This window comes from Ambystoma mexicanum, chromosome 6q (genome assembly GCF_040938575.1).
Source record: "Ambystoma mexicanum isolate Mex_15411 chromosome 6q, UKY_AmexF1_1, whole genome shotgun sequence".
Classification (NCBI taxonomy): domain Eukaryota; kingdom Metazoa; phylum Chordata; class Amphibia; order Caudata; family Ambystomatidae; genus Ambystoma; species Ambystoma mexicanum.
In genome coordinates, this window is record NC_090937.1 from 278764312 (window position 1) to 278775848 (window position 11537).

Genomic DNA, 11537 nt, shown 5'->3' on the forward strand with positions numbered 1-11537 from the left:
CGACTCACCACTTAGCATGTTTGAGTGACAGCTAGGACTGATGAATGGGGGTTTTCTGCATAAAAGCAGGGCTTTGGGGACTGGGACTCCAGACGTCGCCACAGGACCAAAGAATCCGAAGAGGGAGAAGCTGAGCTGACCTGCAACGGCGACACCACCGGTGGAGCCCTGCTGAACCGACTCACCACTTCTTCCAACGACAGGGGAGATCTTCATCCCGAAGAGTCTTCTTCCTTTGACTGGTGTGGCTAACCAGTTTGCCCGCCTTTTCACCTTCCCGGATCATCTCATGGCCGCCTTGCCGGTGCCAAGCACCCCGGCAACCGGGATACCATGTTTTTCCACTACTGCGAATTAAAGGGTAGTACCTTTTAACCGGAGAACTCCACAGCTGGTTTCTTCCCTGGCAGTGCAACGACATTCAGCTTTCCTCCACGTCGAGACCATCTCTTCCTCTGGACGACGCTGCGACTTGCACCCGCTGCCAGGAACAACTGCCCCCGCTGGAGGATTCTCTCCACTTTCAAGGTACTGTGTCTGCCTGGCCTCCCTCGCCACGGTCTGTGTGGGGTGTCTCTTAAATCCTCAATTTACCACTTGGGTTGGCCCTAGGCTGGCTAACTGAACTTTTCTGAGCTGAACTGATTCCTTTTTAAACTCTCTGCAAGACTTTCCAAGCCTTTTAAACTGTGTGATCTTGGACGCATTGGTGTTCTACTCTCTGCAAGAGGGAGCCTGGCCTCTGAACTTTTTGCTCACAAGTAGAATTTGACTTTCCTGCCTTGCTGAGTGCTTCTAAAGTATTGTGTTGTGTGCTATTTCTAATTTCTGCCTTTTCCCTCCATTTTTCTTAACTTATTGGAGTGCCATCTTTAGTTAAGCGCTCACCTCTGTCTGGAAATAAGTGGTGTAAACTAAGACTTGTCTAATAAGGAATAAGGGGTGTATATATATTAATAGTGACTGTGTTTTTGAATTTGCTTACAATAATAGTGCTAGAGTGTTTCTAAGTGTGTCTTTAAATAAATAATTATATACTTGATACCAAAGCTCTGGTCAGTGTTTGCTTGTGCTACTGTATTTTGGTACCTATCTAGTATACACTATATACTGTCTAACTCTTCTTGAGAGAAGTCTGGCTGCTCAGCCGAAGCTACCAGGTAAATCTGGGTGGTACAGACTGCTACCAATTGGGTTTACTGCCAACACCTGTAGTCTTAAGCCTTTTGCAGTGGTCCCTAAGGGAACTGCACAGGTTTCTGCCTAACAGACCTGTAATATGCCGGTCCGGAAACAAGGGTGCCAGTGAGCTTACTGGCACCCTTGTCTCTGGACCGGCAGGGTCCTAATGAGGCCCAGTCAGACTAAAAGGTGAAGTGCCAAGAGGATGGCAGACGATGAAATGGGAGAGACAGGATTAGGCCATCAGAGGTTAATGGAGGAGTACAGGCTGTTAAGATGGATTTCTAAACTCTGACCTGGTGGGCAAAAGTTTAGGAGGCCACCCTAGTTTAGTGGAACAGGGGAACCTTCTGGGCAAGCCAGACCAATCCACGGTAGCTTGACAGGCGGTCAAGGCTAAGGGCCTGATCGCGACTTGGCCGTTACCGCCGGCAGTATTACCGCCGGCGGTAATAGCCCTACTGCCGAAATCCCCGGCCCTAATAGCGCCGGATCACGAGTTTGGCGGTAAAGTCATTCCCCATTCCCCATTGAGCCCATTCGGAATGCCCCATTCCCCATTGGGCTCATTGGGGAATTTTCGCGCTCTTACCGCCGGCGGATTTTCTTTCATTCAGACGCTGTGAAAGTCTGCCATGTGCTTCAGCATTACTTTTTAAACTAGAAATCGGTTGGTAACTGTGGTGTATGGCCCACTTAACTGTGGGCGTATGGCCCCTTTAAGAAAATGACTCATGGCTCCCTCAGGACTCGTCTGAATAAAAGGGCCTCTGCTGGCACGTGAGAGGCAGAGCAGCAGAGCAAAGGAGGGAACAAAAAAGGCACGTGGCCCGCAGTGGTGAGATACAAGACCGCTGAGGCCCTGCAGTGGCCTGGCAATAAGGGGAGAGGCCTGACGAGCTCCGGGCCTGCGGCGGTGATGGTGCAGCGGGCTCTCGGGCTCCCGCTCCGGTGCCCAAAGAGCATTGGGAGCAGGGCGGGTGAGGCTGTGTGAGTGTGGTGGCCCGTACATTGGCCGCAAAAAGAAAAAAAACCTGAAAAATAAGGGCAAAGGAATTGTACAGCGAGAGGAGGGGCATGGCCACCCAACACAGGGCCCACTACTATGTTTCAGATGAACACGGAACTGGCCGCGAGAGCAATCTGTGGTCCCTGCAGGGAGCTACAGGGCCTGAGCCTCCCAGCCCATCAGGTGGGGGGGAGGGGGCGAGAGAAAAATCAGGGGCTACTTTGCCCACGAGCAGGTAACACTGCAGCGCTGCCCAGACAGATGCCCTGAGGGCCCGTCAGTCACCACTCTGTAGCCCCGAAGGCTCATCGATAAGGGGCACAAGTACAAGCCTTGAGGGCCCATTAATACATCCCTCACAGCATGGGCCCATCAGTCACCACTCTGCAGCCCTGGAGGCTCATCAATAAGGGGCACAAGTACAAGCCCTGAGGGCCCATTAATCCACCCCTCGCAACATTTCTTCACCTTTCACCAGGAGAGACACGGAAGGGTAGCGGCTCCACAAGTGTACCCTTGTGCACCCTCAAGGACAACCAACTAGCTGAGCTACACTGGGTGCCCATCATCAGGGAGTATCAACTGCACTGAATCAAGAAACCACCAAAGGGAAATGAGGAAAATGAACCGGCATTTCGACATAAGGGCCAGCTTGAGCCCCTGTATTCCTTTGATGTTGTGGGAGCTCCTGCCAGTCTAGGACCCTGGTGGACGGCGTGGGTGGAAAACCTCGAGTTGTATTTCGAGGCTGTCGAAATCAATGACATGGCAAAACGCCCAACCCTGCTGTACTCAGCCGGCCCGGCTGTCCAAAGACTGTTTAAGACCTTGCGCCCCAGAGACCAGTCATATGACGCCACCATTGCAGCACTGAACGAGTACTTTATGCCCATGGTCAAAAGGGATTATGAATGGTTCAGGATGAGATGCACGAAACACGAGGGAAGGGAGAGCCTTGACACATTCCATGGCAAGCCGCGTGGCATCGCGTTGTCCTGCGCTCTGGGTAACTTTGAGGATGACGAGATCAGGGCTCAGACCATCTGTGGCTGTATCTCCTCTGAACTGCAGAAACAGGTCCTCGGGGAGCCAGGGCTGGGCCTCGACTGAATACTAGAGGTGGGCCATGCCCAGGACCTGGAGCAGGCGCGTGCCTCGGCTATGGACCTCTCCAGGCAGCAGCTGATGCTGGAAACACCCAGGCAATGAGTGAAGTTGGAGGAGTTGTTGGCCGTAGGCAGATGGCAAGGAGGCAGAACAACAAAAAGATCGGAGTGGCCACGGAGAGGGTCAGGTATCACGATATGCCATCAGTGTGGATGGGACTCCCGCATGCGCAGGAGTGCCCGGCCAAAGGCCATACGTGTGGAAGGTGCGGACAAGAAGACCACTTCGCACGGCTGTGCCCAGCCCCAACACCGGCCAGCATGGTTGGGTCATCAGCAGGAGGTATGTAAAAGGAGCCATGGGGAGGAAGCGGCCCAAAGTAGCGCTGGTCCAGGTGGAAGATGAGTAAAGGAGGAGACTGTACGACTATGTGGAGGACGAAGATGTGGAAAATGTGTTCTTCTTGTACTGTAGCAGCACATGTGGTCAGTTTGATCCAGGCATTTTCTGATCCCAACACTGGCCACTGGGCCTCCCATGGGTGCACGGACTGGAATGCAGCATAGTTTGCAGTGATTGACTAGTCGATAGGAGTGGTGTGCGGACTCGAATGCACCACTTGTATGGGCCTGGTTATAAGGTCCTGATGTTATGTTTTGTTGGTTTTGTTATAATAAAGGAGCAGTGTGGTGCATGGCCCACTTAACTGTGTATGCCGCCTTTAAGGTAATAAGTCATGACTCCGTCACGACTCATCTGAATGAAAGGGGCTCTGCTGGCACGTGAGAGGCAGTGCAGCAGAACCCCAGGAAGTGGCAATTCAGCCTCTGCGTGGTTCTTTGGTCTTTGTACGCCATGTGATCATGGCCTATTGCCGCAGCCACGGCCTAGGTGCCCCCAGCGCCGAGGCTGCCATATGCTGGGTGCTCCCAGCCACAGTGTCTCTGTCGAGTGCTCCGGATGCTGCAGGGTGCCCCCTGTGGTCCGTTCACTGCGAGCCTGCAGGGTCTTTGGTGGTCCGGGTGATCCTGGCATTCTGGTGCGGCCCGCCCTGGTGACTGGTGGCGGGCCGCCACAGTAACGACGTTGCATTCACTATCTGCTTTCCAAGATTGTATGCTCAGATCAATAACTGCTTGTCTCCAAGTATTTGGCAGGGAACTCGTCTGGCTTAATGAAATCTATCCTCTTCTTGGGATTTTCACGCAGAAATGTTAACGAATTCTATGACAAGACAGGAGGCTCATATTATGCATTACAATCTTTACTCTGAAACCACAGCAGCAAAGAAAAAACTTTTACAAACAAAAAAGTTTCAACAACAGAACTAGATAAAGTTCAATGTCAATGCATGGGGAACTCCCCAAACCATCATGGAGGATAGGTCATACCCTGCAGGGGACCAATGAGCAGGGACCCTCCTTTATATATGTCCATTACTCTAACGCCAACCCCTCTTTCTTTGCTGCTGACACCACAGAGCTAAGTCACCCCTTTCAGTTGTGTCTTACATTGTTTGTCAGTAGTAGGCTTTATTAGTTTGAATATGACATATATTATTTATATGGTAAATATGTGTTAATTACCTTTTATTATAAAGGAATTTGTGTATTTGATACAATGTATCTGGATAGCCGCGTGCGGCCGTTGGTTTCATTTTGGTGTCTTTCAAAAAGAAAATATGTATTATGCTCATACTTCCTGTTTCAGCTGAAGCAGTGGTACAATGGTTGAATTTCGGACTACAGTCCATGAGGTTGTGAGTTCGAGGGAGCTCTCTAATTTATTTCTTCTTTAAAAATTTCTCACGCTTGTAAACTCAGGTGTTTCTAGTGCATTAATCAACTCGCTCCCGGCGTGCGCGAGAGCAGTGTTGTTTACACTGTTCCCTCTTCATTTCGCCTGTTTGAATTCGTGCCCCTTGACAGATTTATGGTCACCTGGGGATTCCAGGTGCTGCAGGCTTTGGGTTCGGCCTGCCCCTGTGGCTTATGTTTGTAACAAAAGCCTCTGTTTCAGTACTGAGCCAAGTTAGCTCAAATATAGAGCTGCAGGTCTCCCATGCAGGAAGACCCGGGTTCGCGGCCGACCAGCGCATGTTTATTTGTATATTTTAAGATTAGATATTTTAATTGTTATATTTTAAATAATTGTATTTTACAATGGAGGTATTTGATTGTCACCTTTTTTTGCTCAGTTGAGCAGGGATTTCCTAATGGGCATTTGGTCGGTTCATGACTTCTTCAGAAAAATTATAGCACAAACATTTTAATAGTAAAAATGTGGTTTTGTTAAATGTTTGTAATTTCGTATCCCTGGTGACACAACACATTTCCTTACCTTTAGTGCTGGAAAGAAAGAATGTTTACTGATAGACTGTGGGTTTGTTAGGTCAAAGTCTGACCATCCAGCGCAAGAGCCCGATGCACTGCCAGTCTGCAGTTTTATTTTATTTTCTTTGTTTATTTATTCATTTACTTATTTCTTAAGTTATGTGCTTTGCCTTCACTGTAGGTGCCATAAGTTCGGTTTCAGGTTCAGCCTGATTCTATTGCGAGGTTACCCCCTCGTGTACTGCTGATTATCACACCCTGCTCGGGCGAGCAGTTGGAGGTGCACTTGCTCAGTGTATCCTACCTTCAACTTGACAGTTTTCTTTTGTTTGGGTTATCTTCCCTGGAAAGGTGCAGTCACCTACTCGGTGGCAAGGTTACCTGGGGTTTCTGCGAGGGGTCCCCTTGTATACGGCTGTGTCCACCCCCTGCTAGGGTGAGCAGTTGAGGTACACTTGCTCAGTGTTTCCTCCCTTAAAGTGGGCAACTTGGGTAATTACCTTAACTGGCATGCACCATAACCTGCTCGGTTTCAGGCTCTGCCTGAGTTCTAATGCGAGGTTACCCCCTCGTGTACTGCTGATTATCACGCCCTGCTCGGGCGAGCAGTTGGAGGTGCACTTGCTCAGTGTATTCCTTCCTTAAGGTCGGCAGCTTTGTTTAGGTGCTGCATATGGCTGACGCCATTGTTTGGTCTTGTAGGCGTGCAGTAACCTGCTCGGTTTCAGGCTTCGCCTTGTTCCTACTGCGAGGTGCTCCCTCGTGTACTATTGGTTGCCTCACCCTGCTGGGGTGAGCAGTTGAGGGGCACTTGCTCAATGTACGCTTTGATACACAATATGTTTAAGTGTTGACTGGAACACATTTGCGTTTTTTTCAGAATTGTCAGTGGCCCAGAAAGCTCAGTGAGTATCAGCTTATATAAGGGCCGGGGATTCGGTCCCCTGTGAGGGCGTAACCCCTCTTCTTTGGATATTTTATATATATTTCATATATTATATATTCTTTATTTATTAAGTGCTTTAAAGAAAAGAGTGTGGAAGTGGTTGTAAACAGACCCATATGGGGTTGTACCTTCCTCTCTAACCATCTATCTGGTGTTATCATTCATCTTTTAGTTAAAAATTCTGTCACCCTTTACCTTAGTTAGTTTCAGGACAACTCAGTCCTTTCCTTAGGTTTTGATTCCCGACCTCAATTGCTCCACCCAATACCAGTGCTGATTAAGCTACAGTATTTTCTCTCAACATGAGGAAGAATAAAGATGATGCGTTATGCCTCTATTGAGGTCTGTAGGGCTTAAGGCTCTCTTTAGTGGGGACGTTTGTTCTCCCCTACTTTTGTCCCATTGGACATTCCTTATTCTTTTGGTTTCTGGTGGAGACAGGGTCAGCTCGAGGGTAACCGTTCAGTTTTTTTACATGACAAGTTGAGCAACCATGTTTTACTTGGATGGAGTGTTTGGAAACACTTGATGGTATCAGTTAGACGAGTTGCCAAATAATAACTTGCTGGCGCCTGCCTCATGTTTTTCCTCCCAAAGCTTGGCCTATGGTTCAGCTAACCGTCTAACAGTGTGTTGCAACTTCTCCTCTGCTCGAGGAGTACACGCAGGCTTCTGTACCCTCATGAGCATTGCTTAACCTCTTTAGAGTGCTGTTTTCATATCCGTGCTGACCGTTCTGATACAGGTTCCTAATTTTGGAAAGGTCTACATCAGTCTTTTATCCTGCTGAGATCGATAAGTGAACACCTCACACCACACAACGCTCGTAGTAGTGTTAAGCACCACTCATATACCTGAGGGTTCGTAGTACTGTATAAGTACTGTTTTGCTATGGACAATGTGCTTAGTTTTTCCTTCCCCTGATTCCCTTAGTGGCCAGTCAGCCTCACATGAATACAGTGACTCAGACCTCAGGGTTTGAGGGGACAGTGGTCCCAGATTTCTTCTCAACCTTGCATTTACAGGGCATTGATAATTATCCAGAGTTCTTTCCCCCTCATTCCCCTTCCTGCCATCCTTGGGGGAGATTGCATCATAATATTACGCCTCTGGGAGTATCCAATGGTTTCAGTTTTCCTGCCATCCTTCGGGGAGATTGCATCATAATATTACACCTCTGGGAGTATCCAATGGTTTCAGTTTTTTCCTTTTTACAGGAGTTCTGGCGGGTGACCAGTGCAGACTCGCACTGAGCATTTCCCTCCCGTCTGTTACTTTCCTTTGTGCTAATCTCTGGTATTTCAATAAGTTAACTGGAGTCTGTCCAGTCAGGGGATTGGTTAGAGGCGCTAGTGGGTATTTATTTCTCTTAACGGTGTAAAGCGGGGCTTTAATGTGGTCCTCAGGGTAGTTTTCTTTCTGGATTGCAAGGTTTTTCCTTTGGATAAGTGGGGGAGGTTTCTCCTCTTTTGGGAAGGCTCAATATCCCTTGGTGGGATAGAGGGGTCTGGGAGTGATACTATCCCCCATCCACGTTATGACCCTCTATCACGATGCGTTCCAGAGTCTATACATTAACTTTCAGACGGTGTCTGCCGCTACGATTACCAGAGTGCTGGGATATATATATTTGGTTGATGACTTGATTATCATAGTCACCTGTATGGCAGGTGGACCTTTGGGGTTTTCACAAGAGTTTGTTTGCAGTAAGGTGCCAGCTCAGGGTGCTGTGAGCTTCAAAGATCTGCAAATTGGCTGAAATATAGGTTGGACCTCTTCTGGTGTACACCTTCAGTTTAACCATTTAGTGATCAGTTCTTTGCAGTTTAGAGTCTTGCTAAGATTTTGGAAATTTGGTGTCCTCCTTCGGTTACTTTTGATCCGCTAGGGGATTTATCACCAGGGAGGAGGGATCAAGGTTCAAGCACCGGGCATACCTACAAAGGAGTTTAGATATCACTATAATGGTAGTGATTGGATGTCGGATACATTTTTTCTTCTTGCCAAGTTTGGCCTCTTAAGGATCAGGTTTATAATATCTGCCTTTTGTCATGGTAGCAGAGTCCTTCTTCAAGAGTTCGGGAGGTCTGAGGGTCTCCGTGTTGGCGGTTTGACGGGTTTAGCTTCTCAGGTGGGGCCCTCTCTTCCATTCTGCTTCTGCCTCCAGAAGAATTCCCTCCTTAGTATACACATATGTCTGAAGACAATTGTAGATTAATTCTATTGCTTTTCAGCTCCGCTCAGGATGGATTGTCCTATTACAAAATTTATAAAAATGATTTTTTACTCCCATTTTACCCTTTTGAAGATTTGTCTTTCCCTCTTGGTTCCCCAGTGTAGTTCTGTGACATGCCCTGTTTCTAATGCGATATCTTCCTTTAATGCATGGGATGGAACCTATAAGACTTTCACCCCTATGGGGTACTTTTCTTTATCTCCAGGAGAGCTAGGTGTTTGTTTTCATTGGTTTGCTTTCTAGGTCCCCAAAAATGGTACGAATTTAAGTGTTTTGAATATTTGATTGAACAACATAGGTGTTTATTTCAGATGGTTTTGTCCTAACCTATTAGTATAGGAAAACTTTGTTCACTGTTTTCCCCTCTTTTAACCAGTTGGTTTTGGTGGCCTGTAAGGAACGCTGGATTTGGCACATTCCTGTTTTTCTTGCAGTGGATTTGACTTTGCCTTATAAGACAGCTTTTCGGGCAACCTAGTCTTGGGCAATTCTCTGATTGGTCAACAGATTGATTTAATGAAAGCATTTAAAAAATGTTACCTTTCCTTTAATTTTATTATATTATCTATTATATTGGATCATTTTGTACTTACTAATGAGATGCAAGGGCTTTGAACTTGCATAATATGAGCCTCCTGTCTTGTCATAGAATGACTAATCCCCCACACTAACGTGAGATGGGGGTTTAGATTCTATTAAAGACAAGGAGGCGATTATTATCCCTCCCACCCACCCTGGATATGATATGATATGATATGACAATTGTGATACGCATGTAGACAGGTGGTTCAAGTGAGAACATTCTTTGGTTTGTTGTTCTTCCCAACCACCCACCCTTCTTGCTTGTTGTTCTTACAGGTACGAGTTGAGGTTCTGCTCAGGAGTGTGGATCGCAGTTACAAGTTCTGGAGTGCGTGATTTCGGGTGAGAAGTCCTATCCAGAAGAACTTCTTCATTGCTTCAGGCTGCGGAAAGGTTGAGATCTCCGGTTTCGCTGGATCCTTTTTCTCTGCGCTACGCAGTTCAACCGTTCCATTGGGCGTCTGGTGCAAGTCAGCTGCAGAAAGAGGGGTTGGCGTTAGAGTAATGGACATATATAAAGGAGGGTCCCTGCTCATTGGTCCCCTGCAGGGTATGACCTATCCTCCATGATGGTTTGGGGAGTTCCCCATGCATTGACATTGAACTTTATCTAGTTCTGTTGTTGAAACTTTTTTGTTTGTAAAAGTTTTTTCTTTGCTGCTGTGGTTTCAGAGTAAAGATTGTAATGCATAATAATCGCCTCCTTGTCTTTAATAGAATCTAAACCCCCATCTCACGTTAGTGTGGGGGATTAGTCATTGTGTCTTTTGAACAAATATTCAAAACAAACAGAAGGGGGTCCAGGGTATGGGGCACCGCAGGGCAGAGGAGAAAGTAAAACAGAAATGGGAAATGTGGTCTTCCCACACAAAGTTAAGATAACATCGATGGCAGATACGTTAATTTCAACTACGTGAAAACAAAATTCTGAAAAACACATAGGTTCACCGAAACCGCGTTTCCATTTGCAACATCTCGAAAAGTCTTTTCAAGGCAGCTCATTTCGTTGTTTGCGTTTCGAGAACATCACAGAACACTAGACAGTTGAATACATCTAATGGCGGGTCTTCTCTGTTGTTCCAAAACAGGTGTTTCCGATCTACGGGTAGTTATCTGGTGAAATGGACGCCCTCTAGGTATGGGTAAAGGAAGGAACCAATCCCTGATCTTGTGAGTCTGAAATCCCGCCCCCTTCCGCCGCCCATCCCCTCGCACGCGATGAAGCTGCCTTCCAGCCATGGACCTATCTATGCTGCTTTCCTGACTCACTGCTAATTGTTACAGGGCTTCAGCAAGAATGCAAAGAAAGCGGCCTTTAAAACAAGAGAAATACTCTGTGAACCTCATTTACATATGTAAGGAGTTCATTTCAGTTTCTCCCTCACCCCCACAGTGCCTCTCACGCCACCCCCACACACGAACACGTATATGTATACGGGTTCAAATGTTCCCCACCAAATACACAGAGTACTCTGAATTCACAAATGCGTGCATACTCATGTAACCCCATGTGTGTAGAAGAAAACATGCCAGCCACACGTTCACCGCCCTTAATAACAAATCCGCGAACACTTCACTTCCACGCGATAAGACTTAAAATGAATGATAGTCTGAGATTAGCCAATGGTTTCTTTATTCCAGTAATTATTTTATGTGTCTTCTATGACGTTACAGCCGTTTGTTTTCATAACACCACCTGGATGTGCGGGTTCACACCAGGCAGTAAATCTTATGGGAAAATGCATGCATGATTGGAACTGGGTTCTTGGCAGCTGGTCGAACTGTGGCAGTCAAAGGATTCGTCCTTGACCAAAGTTTTCGTTGCAATTTTAGCATCCCTGCTTTCTCTTTTCCATGGCATTGTCAATGGCCGCCGACAATGGGTGCATGTCAGTCATTTGCGCCAACAATACCAGCTTTGTTTGTAGAGCCGAGGGAAGGCCAGATCAACAGGGCAAGGTCACTTGGCAAGTCCCCCTGCTTTAGGAAGAACAGACGTCACTGTTTGCCTGAGACCGTCGCGGAATTAGGCCCTCATTCTCCTGTCCCGGGAGTTTCTTTAAATTTAAAAACCCGTCCTAAAGAGAGGGTGCCCACTTCAGAAATACACTAAATCAATGTGATATTTATTGATAAACAGTT

General features: G+C 47.2%; 1 long non-coding RNA gene across 1 annotated transcript; it reads left to right on the forward strand.

The window, feature by feature from the left end:
- The first annotated feature begins 4766 nt into the window (after positions 1 to 4766).
- LOC138515970 (uncharacterized) lies at positions 4767 to 10091 on the forward strand. The gene is made up of 2 exons (XR_011282188.1): positions 4767 to 4865; positions 9672 to 10091. It is a non-coding gene; the product is annotated as an uncharacterized lncRNA (long non-coding RNA).
- The last annotated feature ends 1446 nt before the right edge of the window (positions 10092 to 11537 follow it).